The sequence below is a fragment of the Helianthus annuus genome, chromosome 1 (genome assembly GCF_002127325.2).
Source record: "Helianthus annuus cultivar XRQ/B chromosome 1, HanXRQr2.0-SUNRISE, whole genome shotgun sequence".
Lineage (NCBI taxonomy): Eukaryota > Viridiplantae > Streptophyta > Magnoliopsida > Asterales > Asteraceae > Helianthus > Helianthus annuus.
The window spans coordinates 61,274,356-61,289,299 of NC_035433.2; positions in this window are offsets into that span (position 1 = coordinate 61,274,356).

Genomic DNA, 14,944 nt, shown 5'->3' on the forward strand with positions numbered 1-14,944 from the left:
TCCGTTCGTTTCTTGGTCTTGCTGGTTACTACCGTCGTTTTATCTCCAACTTTTCGAAAATCGCTGTTCCTTTGACCTCCTTGACTCAAAAAGAGAGACCTTTTGTTTGGGGTCCCGAACAAGAAGAGTCTTTTCAAACGCTCAAGGACATGCTTTGCAATGCTCCTATCCTAACGCTTCCTGATGGTAACGATGATTTTGTCGTGTATTGCGACGCTTCAAACCTTGGTCTTGGTTGTGTCCTTATGCAACGTGACAAAGTTATCGCTTACGCATCGAGGCAACTCAAAATTCATGAGAAAAACTATACTACTCACGACCTTGAACTTGGTGCGGTCGTTTTTGCATTGAAGATTTGGCGACACTACCTTTATGGTACTAAATGTGTAGTCTTCACCGACCATAAGAGCCTTCAACACATCTTCAATCAAAAAGAACTAAACATGCGTCAACGTCGTTGGGCGGAATTGTTAAACGACTATGACTGCGAAATCAAATACCACCCGGGTAAGGCGAATGTAGTAGCCGACGCCCTGAGTCGTAAAACTCACGTCCAAAGTATCCGTTGTTTCCAACTCGTCCACGATCTTCAAAATCGCATACGTAACGCCCAGTATACATCCGTTAATGAGGGTAACCTCTACAACGAAATGCAATGTGGTGCTGAGAATAGTCTTGTGTCCAAACCCGATGGTATTCTATACTATCTCAATCGCATCTGGATTCCCAATCGTGACGATCTTCGCAATTTCCTGATGAAGGAGGCCCATAACACGAAATATTCTATTCACCCTGGTGCCGATAAGATGTACCATGATATGCGTACTTCCTATTGGTGGCCTGGAATGAAGAAGGATATAGCCACCTTCGTTTCTAAATGTCTTACGTGTTCCAAAGTAAAAGCCGAACATCAACGTCCCTCTGGCTTGCTCGAACAACCAATAATTCCCGTTTGGAAGTGGGAGAGCATTGCCATGGATTTCATCACTAAGCTTCCTCGCACTACAGCTGGTCATGACAGCATATGGGTCGTCGTTGACCGATTGACCAAATCAGCTCACTTCCTCCCCATTCGTGAAGACTTCAAAGTCGAGAAATTGGCTAAGGTCTACATGAAGGAAATCATCTGTCGTCATGGGACGCCCATTGATATCATTTCTGATCGTGATGCTCGTTTTACGTCTCGTCTTTGGGAAACTTTTCAATCTGCTATGGGTACTAAGCTTAACCTTAGCACCGCCTTCCATCCTCAGACTGACGGTCAAACCGAGCGTACTATCCAAACCTTAGAGGATATGCTTCGTTCATGCGTAATAGATTTTGGTGGCAACTGGGATTCATACTTGCCCTTGGCTGAATTCTCGTACAATAACAGCTATCACACGAGTATCCAAATGGCTCCTTTCGAAGCATTGTATGGTCGCAAGTGCCGTTCGCCTATTTCTTGGCACGAGATTGGTCAAGCCCAAATCACCGGTCCCGAGCTTATACAAGAGGCTACGGACAAGATTTTACAGGTTCGAGACAACTTATTGAAAGCCAGGAACCGACAGAAGAGTTACGCTGACAAAGGACGCAAACCTATGGAATTCGAGACAGGTGACAACGTGCTTCTCAAGGTATCCCCTTGGAAAGGCGTGGTTCGATTTGGCAAGAAAGGGAAACTCGCACCTCGCTACGTTGGTCCTTTCAAGATTCTCGAAAGGATTGGCAAGGTTGCGTATAGACTGGACCTGCCTGAAGGACTCAGCAATGTACACCCTGTCTTCCATGTGTCCAACTTAAAGAAATGCCTAGCTGACGAAGGACTCCACGTTCCTCTCGAAGACTTGCAAGTCAACGAAACACTTCACTTTGTAGAAAAACCGGTCGAAATCATGGACCAAGGAACCAAGCAATTGAGGCGCAGTCGAATTCCTATTGTCAAAGTTCGATGGGAAGGAAAACGTGGCACTGAATTTACTTGGGAGCTCGAAAGCGAAATGAAATCGAAATATCCTCATCTTTTCCCTGAGTCTTCCTAAAATTTCGGGACGAAATTTCCTAAAGGAGGGGAGACTGTAACGCCCTGTGTTTTGTACTTTCTATTTATAGCTTGTCTTACTCGTGTTGCTAATTTTGGAAGCTTTGTATCATTGTACTCGTTCCTTCTAGTACTCGTTGTAAACTCGAGATTTTGATCATGAATGAAAACTTGCATTTCCTTGTTACATACTATACATACACCATAATACGATTAATCATGAGATCATTTGATACTTCTTTGTGATACTTACAAACATATGTTGAACTTGTAAATATGTGACATATACTTGTTACTTACAAACATGTTACATACTTGTACATTACACTTTTTGCCTAGTTAAATCATGTTTTATTTCATATTTCACCTTGTTACAAGTTAGGGGAAACATTGTTGCATATTATTACACAACTTAACTAATAAAATTACTCATTATAATGTTTTAAAAAAATAAAAAACTAAAGAAACATGGCAGCCCAAATTCAGCAAAATTCAGCCCCATATAGTTGGGTTTTGTGGGCTAGTTTCAAGGTGTAACCCCTTCTAAACACTTCCAAAGCCCAACCCATTGAAACCCTAATCCTTCCCCCTATAAATACCACTTATAACCAGCCTCCCTACCACTTTTGCAACACTAAAAACTCTCAAAACATCCTCCAAACCGTAGCTGAAAGCAAAGGTTCGAGTAGATTGACACCCCTTCACGAAAATGAGCATAACTCACTCAATTCTTATCCGATTCACTCGATTCTTTTTCCTACTTGCTTGTATAATCATGGGGTTCGATTCCTAGACTTCTCCTTGGAGAAATCAGACCTGGAAATGCCCCGAAATAGTCCATAAACTTTCTGTTTGTTTTTATGTTCATCAAAAACTTGTTTAAATCTATGCAACTTGTGTCCAACACATCTCATACCTATGTCCTAATGCTTACAACTTATCCCATGGTTGGTTAAGCTTAAAAACAAGGTTGAGACATCTAAATCAGAGGTTAAAACCTCATAAACTTTCTGTTTTTAATTAGGGTTTTACCCACAAGTAATGTTCAAGTGTGAAACTTGTTGAATGTGTGATGGTTGGATTAGCTTGGGCTATCCTTCATAAGAATCCACTCATTACTTGATGTTTTGCTATAGATTAGTTGTTGTTAATACCTTGATACTTGTATGTTCATGACCCTCCTTGTTGTTTATAACAACAAGTGTAGTGGTGAACAATAGAGGTGCCTAAATGGAAGCTTGTTCTTCCTACCTCATGTATGTATTCTATGACACAAAGAGGTACCTAAATGGAGACATTAATCTCCTACCTCATGCTTGAATCATAAGACTTGTAAACTATATAATATCTAAGTTATTCTATATGTATACATCTAAGTAACTAAGACTTGATGATGACTTAATAGTTATTTGTTAAGTGGACGTTACATCATCTATGACCATGCCCTTGTTACGACTCTAATGGATCTTAGAATCCATGAAATCATACCAACTCTTTTGAGTTTCAATAGTGTCAAAAACAAGAGTTATGCGTACAAGATGATTATTTTCACCTATGTTACTTTCTATATATTAAAAACTCCGAATCTATAATCTTCCGTTATACGCCAAACTCACACACCTACGTTTCCTTGTGTAGAAGGACAAGGTGCTCCGAACTAATTCATCTACAAACTTGCTCTCGGAATTTCAAGTCACCACTTGTAAACCGTGAGTATACTCGTATTTCCCCCTTTTTACTTTTACCACTTTTGGGGTGTAACATGTTTACCTATTAACTTACACATGAACACTTTGTTAAACACATGAACGTTCCTATAACATGCTTGTATACGTGATGACTTGATACTTTAAACTTGGGTTATTCTTATGTGTTGAACTTATCATTAACTTCGTACGAGCCAAACCTTGACATATGTAGCGCTATAGGATTAACGACCCGCCCGTAAACTTGAGGTTATGTCTTGAGCATATTGCGTTTTCTTGGTTTGATATGTTAGACACATGCCATATTTAAGGTTTATCTTGAATCATATGCTTGCCATGAGGAATTGATCACACTTTTTAACTTATGCTATGTACGTACCAAACTTGTATACTCGCCTTTGCTTTTGCATTGAATTGTATTTTTAAACATGTTACAGGTTGATGATGATGAAATGAAAACGGATAGCAAAGATGCCTAAATACTCACTTAGACGTTTAGGTTTAAAGTGTTGTATCAATTTTGTTTATGTTATGTTGAACAATGTTGTTATTTGCTTTTCTTGTAATGTTTTGACATTTATTTTGGAAATGAAATTTGGATTATTAAATTATTGTCACAAATAGCGTTATGATGTCTCGAGCAATCTTCACACTTCGTCTCATCCCGATGTTTCCGCCATTGGTTAGGGTGTGACAACATGTGTCTCTCTCCTTTGTATTTCTTGTAGAACATAATGCTTTCAATGTAGTCTTTCTTCAGAGTTTCAGCAGCTCTTTCAGAAATTTGTTGACTAACATTCTTTGCAAAACGTTCTAGGGAATTGACTTGTGTAAGCAGATATTGGTAGTATCTTGAAACTTCTTTGTCAGATTTCCCTTTTGAGTTTCTTTGTGAGATATCCTCTGCTTGTTTGGCCTTTATCTTCAAATATTCTTCAATGTTTTTGGGCCAGGGATATCCTTTGATTGAAGGCAAACTCCTTTTGGCAGGGTCATCCTCAGTATAGAAGGATTTTATCTCTTCTCTGACAGCTTCTAGTTCAAGAGGGAATTGAACACCTGCAGGAGGTAAGGGTTTGTGCATTGGAACTGAAGAAAGTGGAACTGGTTTTGGTATATTGACAAGAGCTAAAGGTTTTGAAGATGTCTGGGGTGGTGAAGTGACATCATCTTTGGGAGTTAGCCTTCTCCTCTTTATTTGAGGAGGGACTGATGATGTTTTGGATGGAAAGGTGGTTGTAGTGGCAGTGGTTTGTGATAGACTAACAGTTGTTGAAACAACTGGTGTTCCAACCACTGTTGTCTTTACAGCAGATGTTTTAACAACTGCTGTCTTCTGCCTTTTGACAGGAGGTGATTGTGATTTTGGTGGTGATGGTGGTAAAGCAGTGGAAGTAGTGTGTGTTGAGGTGGTGTGTGTTGAAATGGGAGCAGATGGGAACAGTAGTGGATACAACAGAAGTTACAACAGCTGTTTTGGTTGGTGGTTTTTGAGCAGACTTTGAACGTCTGACCGGAATGGATTTGGGTAGCCTTACTTTTCTAGTAGGCTTCTTCTTTTCATCAAAGAGATTTTCATCATCTCTTGACCCTGAAGTACCCTGATCCGGATAATCCACCTTGGCTTTCTTTTTGGCCTCTCTATCCCTTTTTACACATGCAAGTGCTTCTGCAAGTGCATTTGTAGTCACATCAATTTTCTTACTCCCATCTGGCAAAGGGATTTGCTTGGTCATATTTGAATTTTCTGGTGCAAGGTAAAGACCATCAGTTATTCCCTTTCTTCTCCATTCTTGAATTTTCTCCCCCTTTTTGGCATTATCTTCAGGGAGGTGATCAATGAAAAATACTTGTGGAGGAGCAGTGCCAGTGGAGTGCAGGATCTGAGTTTTGAGAGCCTTTAGATAAGCCTGAGTGTCTTTGAACCCAGACTCCATAGCATTTCTCAGCTGTTGAACATGTTTTTCATGTTGCTGATCTGCTAATTGTGCCTGATGATGGAGATAAGGTTGAAAGAGATTCCAGAGCTCATTTGTAGCAGGTGCTTGTTGTAGAGCAGGTGCTTGAGGTGGAACAGCAGTTGATTGTACCTTTTGTACTTGTAGCAACTGTTGGAGCATATCTTTCAGCTCTGCAACAGAGTTATCAAGTTTTTCAACACGATCCGTCAATTTCTGGTACTTTAAATCATCACCCAATTTAATGGGATCATCTGATTTCCCACTAACAGTGGTTTTATCAGTGGCAGATGTAGGGAATTTATTCCAAACACTAACCACTGATGCCCCTTTTTCTTGGTACTGGGGTCTTCTTCCTTCAACACTTGACAACCTTTTGATGATGCCAGTTGGATATATAAATCCACTGGTGGTTGGCAGAGGTGCTATGTAAGGAATTGCCTCCAAGGAAGTCTTATTAATGAAACCACTGCCCAACTGTAAACCAGTAGGTTCAACAGTTGTAGTGGCTGCTTCACTTGGATTACCACAAAGAGTTACTTGTAACTCAATGGGTGTAACCTCCTCAGGCGTTGTTGGTGGGTTAGCAATGGATGATACAGCAGGCTCAGTCATTTGTTGAGGTATATTCTCATTGACAGGTGATTGAGAAGGACTGGATAGTGCCTGGTTCAAGTCAACTGCATCCAACAGTAGTTGTGTTTTTGGTGGAATTGAGGGTGTGATGGTGGGTTTAGAAGGCGGGGTTGCTCCGGGCATTGAGCTGTGGATGATGGAGACAAGTGTATCCAGAGCATCATGATGTGGTGGCCCTTTGTGTACAACCTGTCCTTTTTGTGAAGAAGCAGGAGAAGTTATGGTTATGGGTTGAGATATTTGTACCAACTGCTGTGAGGAAGAAGCAGCAGTGGTTTCTAGTGACATTTGTGTTGTCACAGGCATTAACTCTGGTATCTCATCTGCCAGAGTTGCCTTTTTGATTGGTTTGGAGGGTTTTTGATTTTTCTTTTTGGATGGCTTTTTTGGTTTGGTAGGCGTGGGTTTCAAAATAGTTGTTATGCTGCTTTGATCACCTAGAGCAGTAGGCTCAGCAGCAGATACCTGAGGAGCAGTGGTAGCTGCTAAAGTCTGCTCAGGTACCCCTGCTTGTGTTTTGCAAGGTGCTAACATACGTGAAAATGTTTCAGATGTTAGACAGTTTATTGCAGTTATTTCACCTTGGTTTATTAGAGGCAAATCATCCTTACTGAATTTCTTTTGAAAATAATAGCTTAAAAACCTTGGAAACAGTAAAAATGATTTGCTTTCAACATTATTAACCAAATCTTTAAAGATTTCCCGAGAATAGTTATAATTTTCTTCTTGAAGAATCGCATATCCCAGATTTTGAATCTTTATAGGGATCTCATTGAAAGAAGTGGTTTTGTTTGAAACACATACTAGGAGGGTATGAAATAAAAATCTTGGTGCAGGAGGAAAATAACCTTTTTCTAAAGTTAATTTCGTCATCATTGTGGCTTCATACCCTCTTTCAATGAAGTCAATGTGCAACTCGTTTTTGGTGAAGGAAGTTTTACCTGCCTGGTCATCGAGTTGAAAGACTTCAGAGATAGATTGTGGTGTAATGTGGACAGCTTTACCCTTTATGGAAGATTTGATTGCAGTGACAATGTCTCCTTGTTTTTCAAGGGTTGCATTCTTCCAAAACTCCCTTTGGGTTGCCAAGTAGATGGTGCGTCGGCGGTGAGCAAAGTTTTGTACTTTGATTTTGCCATGAGGGTGATAATGGCATCGAAAACATCTGCGGTTCCTGGTTTTGTGAGAAGACCCAGAAGATTGTGAGATTTTTTGAATGGAAGTTCAGTGGTAGTTGCCTTTTGAGAGGTTGTTTTCGATGATTTTGATGAGGGTTTTGCAGATGACTTCGATTTTGTCATTTTTGAAACGATTGATCGAAGAAATTTTGTGAGAGATGGAAAGAAAAACTGCTTTGAGAAGAGAATTTTTATGAATTCAATTCGACAGTAAAACCCTGTTTGGATGGTGAGTGGGGAGTTTTATAGGAGAGATAGTGAATGCTGACGTGGCAGCCGTTACAAAAAGTCTGACTGCTATGTACTGCCCACGTGACAACCACTGGTGAAAATGAAGGACAGTACTTTTGGTGAAAGCAACTGATGAAAGTAGTGGAAAGGAGGCAGTGGATGATTTTCACTATCAGTGGATAGCATATCAGTGGATAAGACACTGCTTTTGAACAACAGTGGTTATCAAGGAATGAGAGAACAGAGGTTGCCTTTCAGCAGTGGGTAGACCTTTTGAAGTAGATCAGACTTTTGAACAATCAGTGGTTATGGCAGACTTTTAAGGATTTTAATGAAATTTTCATTTTTAAGCTATTTTTAAGGATGGATTTTTGATTTTCTGAAAACATTTTGTTGCTTTTATTCATAGAAAAACAAGATGTTGCTTGTTATTCCATGTTTAGCATCCCAAACCTAGAGACCAAGCTTTCAATAGTGGCTGTATCAAGTGCTTTTGTGAGCACATCTGCCAGCTGGTCTTTAGTTGGGACATGGTGCAGAGAAATCAAACCTATTTTATAGCAATCCCTCACAAAGTGATGTCTGATGTCGATGTGATGATGGATGAATGAGATACTGGATTTTTGATGATATATTTCAGCTACTTGACATCCCTGCATAAAAGAAGTCTTTTGAGCAATTTATATCAAAATCCAATAACATATTTTGACGTTACAATCAGTTGGACTTTTCAGCAACAACAACAGCATCATAATATTCTTCAATCAGTGTTGTGGAAACATCTGCTGCATGTGTATAGTCAAAATACTAAGCTTATTGCCTAGGAATTGATATCCCCCTGATGTAGTCTTTTCACACTCTTGGTGTCTGTACTTGTTTGAGTACGATAAAACTTGACAAACATGCTCCTAGCATATGCAATGTTCTTTGAGGACCCACTTTTTGCCTAAGGATTCTCATCCTTTGACTCTGGCACAAGTTTTTCAAGCTTGTTGTCACTGAACTGCTGAAGCTCTTCTTAGGAGACAATTACCCAACTTTCTGTCTTTCAATGCTTTGTGGCACTTTGACTTGTTGATGGAGTGGTAGAGAGTCAGCAAGAAGACACATGTTTTAGGATAGCCTTTTTAAAAGAATCCTTTTCATTTGTTGCCAAGAAAATGGTGAAATGGTTGAGTTCTAAAGAGAAATGATGTTTTAACAGGTGGAGCTGCAGATGTGAATCATCTGAGTTAACCACTGCTGGTGACTTTGATGATCCAGCAGTGGCTTGAAATGGATGTGAAAGGATTTGAAGGAGGGGTTTGACACACTGATGATTTTTTATCCATTTTTGATGAATGTTTATCAACAGTGATTTGGTGAAGTGGTGGTAGAGAATTAGAAAGCAACTTTGATCAAACACTATTTGTACCTCAGTGGATAAGCTTTAACAGTTGTTTTGTACAACTGCTGCTCTGATGATGGAACCGATTTTGGTATCATGTCCAAGATCTGTTGATGTGAATGTGGGTCACCTGCAGAACCAAATACTCGACAAACACATTTTAAATGCAAGTTTATCAGAATTAATCATAACAGCAGGGTTTACAGGGATTTTTAATGCAGCAAATTTACTTGTTTCAGCATTCAAGGTGTTACCACATGTTTATCTATTTCAAGTTTTGAACACTTTTATAGATTCCTGACAGTGGTTTAGTACCCCATATGATGGAAACCTTTTTACTATGGCTACTCATTTTGTGTCATTAGAACATGAGCATCCAAGTATTTTAAGGTCTGTTAGCAACCAATCTTTGATCAGTGTTAAAACAAACTTGAGTTTGACATGACCTTGACACTTGCACCATTTCCTTTTGATCTATTTTCAAGGATAGTATCACCAAAAAAATAAGGGTCTACATCCTGACAGGTGTTTGAACTTTTGCTATCAAAAACAAGTAAGAGTACAAAATATATCTTTCCAAAAAAAATAAAGAATAATATATCCTGTTTTATTTTGAGAAAACTTTACAAAAAAAAGAGTAAAAGTTTTCTGAAAATAAAGTCAATTAGATCTGGTGTGTCTCAAGAGTTAAAATAACTTTGAATAAGGTCAAAATCACTTCATTCTCAAGCTTAGGACAATGGTCAGTGGTTTGAACCAAAGTCCTGTAACCACTGTTTGGTACCATTTCCTTGTCAGTTGATTGTTACCATGAGGAGCCAGTTCACAGGGGTTTTGAAAGTTCTTTGTGAACCTTATTACCATGTGAATAATTTCTGAAAAATTTGGCCTATTCCTCTTTATTGAAAGATATCTGGAGATACTTTTGTTACCTGAACTTCCCTGAAACAATGATTGTGCATGGATGATTGATGACATTATGTTTGACCAAAAATGCAGATCTATATTTGGTTTTCCTTTTGTAGGATTAACCGGTGGACTCTTAAGTGTTTTGGGTTTATACTCTTTTCTTTTGAATTCAAAAGTTTTGAGATAAACACACTTTTGAGTTTTTGTAATTTTTCGTCTTTCCCTTTTTGCCCTTTCCATAGAAAAGTATTGAAACTTTTTACTGGAAGGTTTTCAAGGAAAGAATACTCAATCCGAAATCATTTTCAGCAACGTTTTGAGAGATTTGGACATTTTTGCACTTGCTTATGCCAAATTCCACATTACTCATGATCTGGATATTTTAACTGCTGATTTTCATAATGTATTCTTAACATGGTTGATTTTGGTCCTTTTAGAGAAACCTCAACCTGTTTTTCAATACATAAGATCTACATAGCTAAAGTTTTAATTTCCCTCTTTTTATGCTAACAAAACACTAATGTTATCATTCGAACATAGATTTTTGTTAACATGAGGCAAACACTTTAGAAGCAGTCATGATAAAAACATCACAACCTTCATAGAAACAATTGAAATCAATTTGTAAACTAAATAGATTATACCATAGTTATCAGACATATTTTCAGATCTGAGCACTATAGGTGTTCTATGCATGATATCACTTGTTATATGAAGTTTGTGTGTCATATGACATCTTGGTTGTTTTACAGAGTATCAGATCCATCATTTTGAACATGATTTCTCGTTGCTCTGTTTTTCAACTGAATACAATCAACCTTAGTATCAATGAATTTTGAGCTGAACTGTTATGTCAAATTGATTGTTAGATCGAATTTGACTGTCCAAGCTCTAATACCAATTGTTAGGATCTAGGGCCGTCATGATTGTGTTTATTTGCATAAAATGAACATTCAAAACATATGTGATAATGTAAGTGCGGCGGAAATGAGTAGCAAACTTTGTAAACACAATTTCAGAAAGGAGAATAGTATGCTAAACACTTGTTTTACTTTGAGTCGAATGATTTCAATCAAAATCAAAAGATTACAAGTATGCTTACAACACTAAGCTCCCCCTCAGCCTGATAACCCAAGGTTGATTGCACAAGATGAAAGGATTGAATTGAGGAGTAGAACTCACTCAAGACCATCAAATGTAACAGTACAGAGTACTGCTCCATTTATAGGCAAATCAAACCACTGAGGTAACTCAGCTGACATCACCATGAAAGTGACCTCTAACCTCCTAACAAACTCTAACCTCTGATCTATACAAATACTGCTTGTGTTAAACTACTGCTAATACATTCTATTACAAACAGACTTTAGAACAACTGCTGCAACCTTCTACTGTTGTGAACCCAGCAGCACTTGTCCGGATCAGCAGTGCTTGACTCAAGGCAGTAGATTGAATCAGCAGGACTTGAGTCTTCATCAGATCTTCAATTGAGCAGCAGTTATTTAGTCAGCAGTTAGTAAGACCAGTAGATAGGAGGTCATCAGTTGTTGTAATCTCTTTCAAGGGGAGAGATATGTATATCAGCATCTGCTTATTCTGGATCCACTGTGCTGATCCAGTTTTGGCTTTACATTATCTGTTCCTCTGATAGGGTTCAATCCCAACAGACAAAAATATTTTTAAAACATGTTTTAGGCGACCTGCTGTAAATCTAGGAAAACGTGCTACGGAGCACTAACAAGCTTGAAGAGGTGGCTTAGTTAAAATGAATAAACATGTTTTAAATGAATCAGGGAATTTCCTAGTAAAATTCCTCTGTTGTAAATTACGGGGTTTATCCCAAATTATGAAATAAAATAATCGGGCATTTCAAGTTTTTAAAAGATCATGTTAAAATCTTCCGCTGTCGCATTAATTAAATACCACAGGTTCCTGTCCCGCGGCTCCTGACCGGGTCAAACCGGGGCTGGGGCCGTGACAGGAAAAATGTGGTATCAGAGCCACTGATTTAAGCCAATTAAGTATTTAAGAAAATACTTAATTTTACTGATTGCCATTTTGAGATTACATGTTTTATTATTTGAATATTTGTTTACAGTATGGGTAAGCAAAGACTTTCAGACATCTATCGTCAATTAGATAGTGCACCAAAAAATAAGGGATCTTCATCCTCAAAACACTCAGTAGATACTGAGGAAGGAATATTTGTCCGTAAGGCACAGTTTGAGAAGCCACTTTCTCCTAATAAAAGAAGTTTGATTATTACGAAAAGTCAGGAGAAAGGAAAGAAATCACAACCAAAAGAAGTGAAGGATAATCAGGAAACTTAGGAAATAGGCAATAACCCACCATGGGAAGACGAATTAGATGAAAAATGGGCAGATCTCTATATGTTATGCACAGTAACAGTAAACACTAACCTCTAAACTGCCAATACCCTGACCTAGTATTAGCACCCATATCAACTACAATCCAGAAACTCTAAAGAAAATTTTACCCAGTAAATAAATAAGTTTACAATAAACCCTAGTGTGTTTTAATTTTCAGTTGTCTTTTGTATTAAATTAGTCACACGGTATGCAATAATATTTGAATGTTTATCTGTGAAATTTTATTATAAAATTTTAACTTAGCATTTTGTATGCATTTTGCATATATGCTAAACAACATGAATGAGTTATCTGAAGCACTAGAGAATCTCAATCTCTATCCTGTAAAAGTGGAAGTTTCCAACGACTTTACTGGTTACTTTGCTGATGTGGAGGAACCTATGGAATTTCAAGCTCCACCTCCGGAGAAACCAAAGCCTAAGAAAAGGAGAAGATTTGTAGGCTGGAGACGTGTACACAGGAGGAAACCAGCGACTAGGAAAGTTCCCAAAATAGAAAATCCTATGGATAAAGGAAAAGGGATCGAGATCGGGGAAAGTTCTAAGCAAGTAGAAATGGAAGTTGGTGAAAGTTCTAAGCAAACCGAAGAATTACCATTACAGGAAGAATTAGATCGCCTATTGGCAAGTTGTGATATCATTAGGCCTATCAACAATAACCTCTACCATTATCCTGCTGAAACCCAACTTCCAATAAATTTGGAACCAGCTATTCCAGACCCTCTGATCCACACCCGACCTTTAGGAGAAATGGACGAGTGGTGGACTAATGACCGCAGTTTCAAAACCTCCTTAATAACCCTTATACCTTTTTCCCTCAGTTCGACCCAGAACCTGCACCAAACCCACCAATGAGTAATGAAAACCTAGCTGAACTCCGCCATTTTGGCGAGGAGCTGATAGGTGCAGGGAATAGGATCCGAGAGGTGGGAGAACAAATCTCCTGGAAGTACGACGAGAGGGAACGTCGCTTCTAAAATGCCAGCTGAAAAAGGATAGTGTGTTTGGGAGGCTATGTTTGAATAATAACAATAGTAATAAAAATATAACTATGTAAAATAACTTAAAAATAAAACTTTTGTAAAATAACAGTGTGTACGGATGCCTAATATAATCCATAAAAATGGAAGTCGAGAAATCGACAATTTTGGCTATACGTGTGTTGTAAAAATTTGTTTAATTATGTGCAATTGTTTTGTTATTAATTATTTTATGCTGATTATTTATATAAATTAATTATTAGATGGCAAACGCTAGTAATGAACCAGTTAACGAAGTTAACCAATCAGAGCAAAATCAGGAAGGTCAATTTATGACTAGGCAAGATATCGAAAATATAGTTGCTCAAGGGATAGCCAATGCTATTCCAGCAATCCTGGCTGCTGCCCAGAAACCTGTTGAACCTCAACAAATTATTCCTAGTAAACGTACTCAAGAAGATAACTTCAGTAATAGCATAAACGGAGGCGGCGACCATACTAATCACGATAATGATCCACGGCAGGCCCCACTCCTTAAGAAAATGAAAGCTGCAACGCCTAGTTGCACTTACAAAGAATTTCTTTCTTGTAAACCAGCTGAATTTGCAGGCAATGAAGGGGCAACTGCGACACTGCATTGGTTGGAGAAAATCGAAGCAGTAATTATGATAAGTAAATGTGCTGAGGAAGACAAGGTCATGTATGCGTCGCATCTTTTTAAAGAAGGGGTGCTAGAATGGTGGAATACGATACTTCAAGCCAAAGGAAGAAATATGGCTTATGCCATGAATTGGGAAGAATTTAAGAAACTAATGGAAAGAAAATTCTGTCCCGAATATGAAAAGGAACAAATGGCAAATAAGTTCCTGAACCATTGGATGATGGGGGTAGATTGTCGAGGGTATACTTCAACATTCTTCGAGTATGCGAGAGTGGTACCAACCCTGGCTTCGCCAGAACCGGTGCTTATTTCCCGCTATATTTGGGGATTGATTGACGAAATCCGTAATATCGTTAAAGCTGCGAGACCTCGCACTATTGACGATGCGGTAGAATTAGCTAACACCTTAACTGACGAACTGGTACGCACAAGTGAAGAAGATAGGAAAAAGGAAGTTGCCCAAAAGATTACCCAAGGATTCCGTGTGGGTAACCGTAATAATTTTCGGAAAAAGGGAATTTGGCAATCTTCCACTGTTCCATTTTGCAATGCCTGTAAAAGGAAGCATTTTGGAAGATGCAAAGGGTATTGCAATTTCTATAAAATTCCAGGACATCAAGAAGAAGATTGCAGAAAGAAGAAAGCCATGGTCTGCTATAATTGTGGAGAGGCTGGACATCTTAGGCCAGATTGCCCAAAATTGGTCAAACCAGCAGACAACAAAGCCAAGACGGCCGATGGAGCTACTAAGAAGAATGTCAGAGCATTCCAGCTGACCACCCAAGAAGCAGAACTCATTCCAGATGTGATAGCTGGTACGTTCCTAGTGCACAACGTGTATGCAAAAGTATTATTTGACTCTGGTGCAAACCAAAGTTTTATTAAT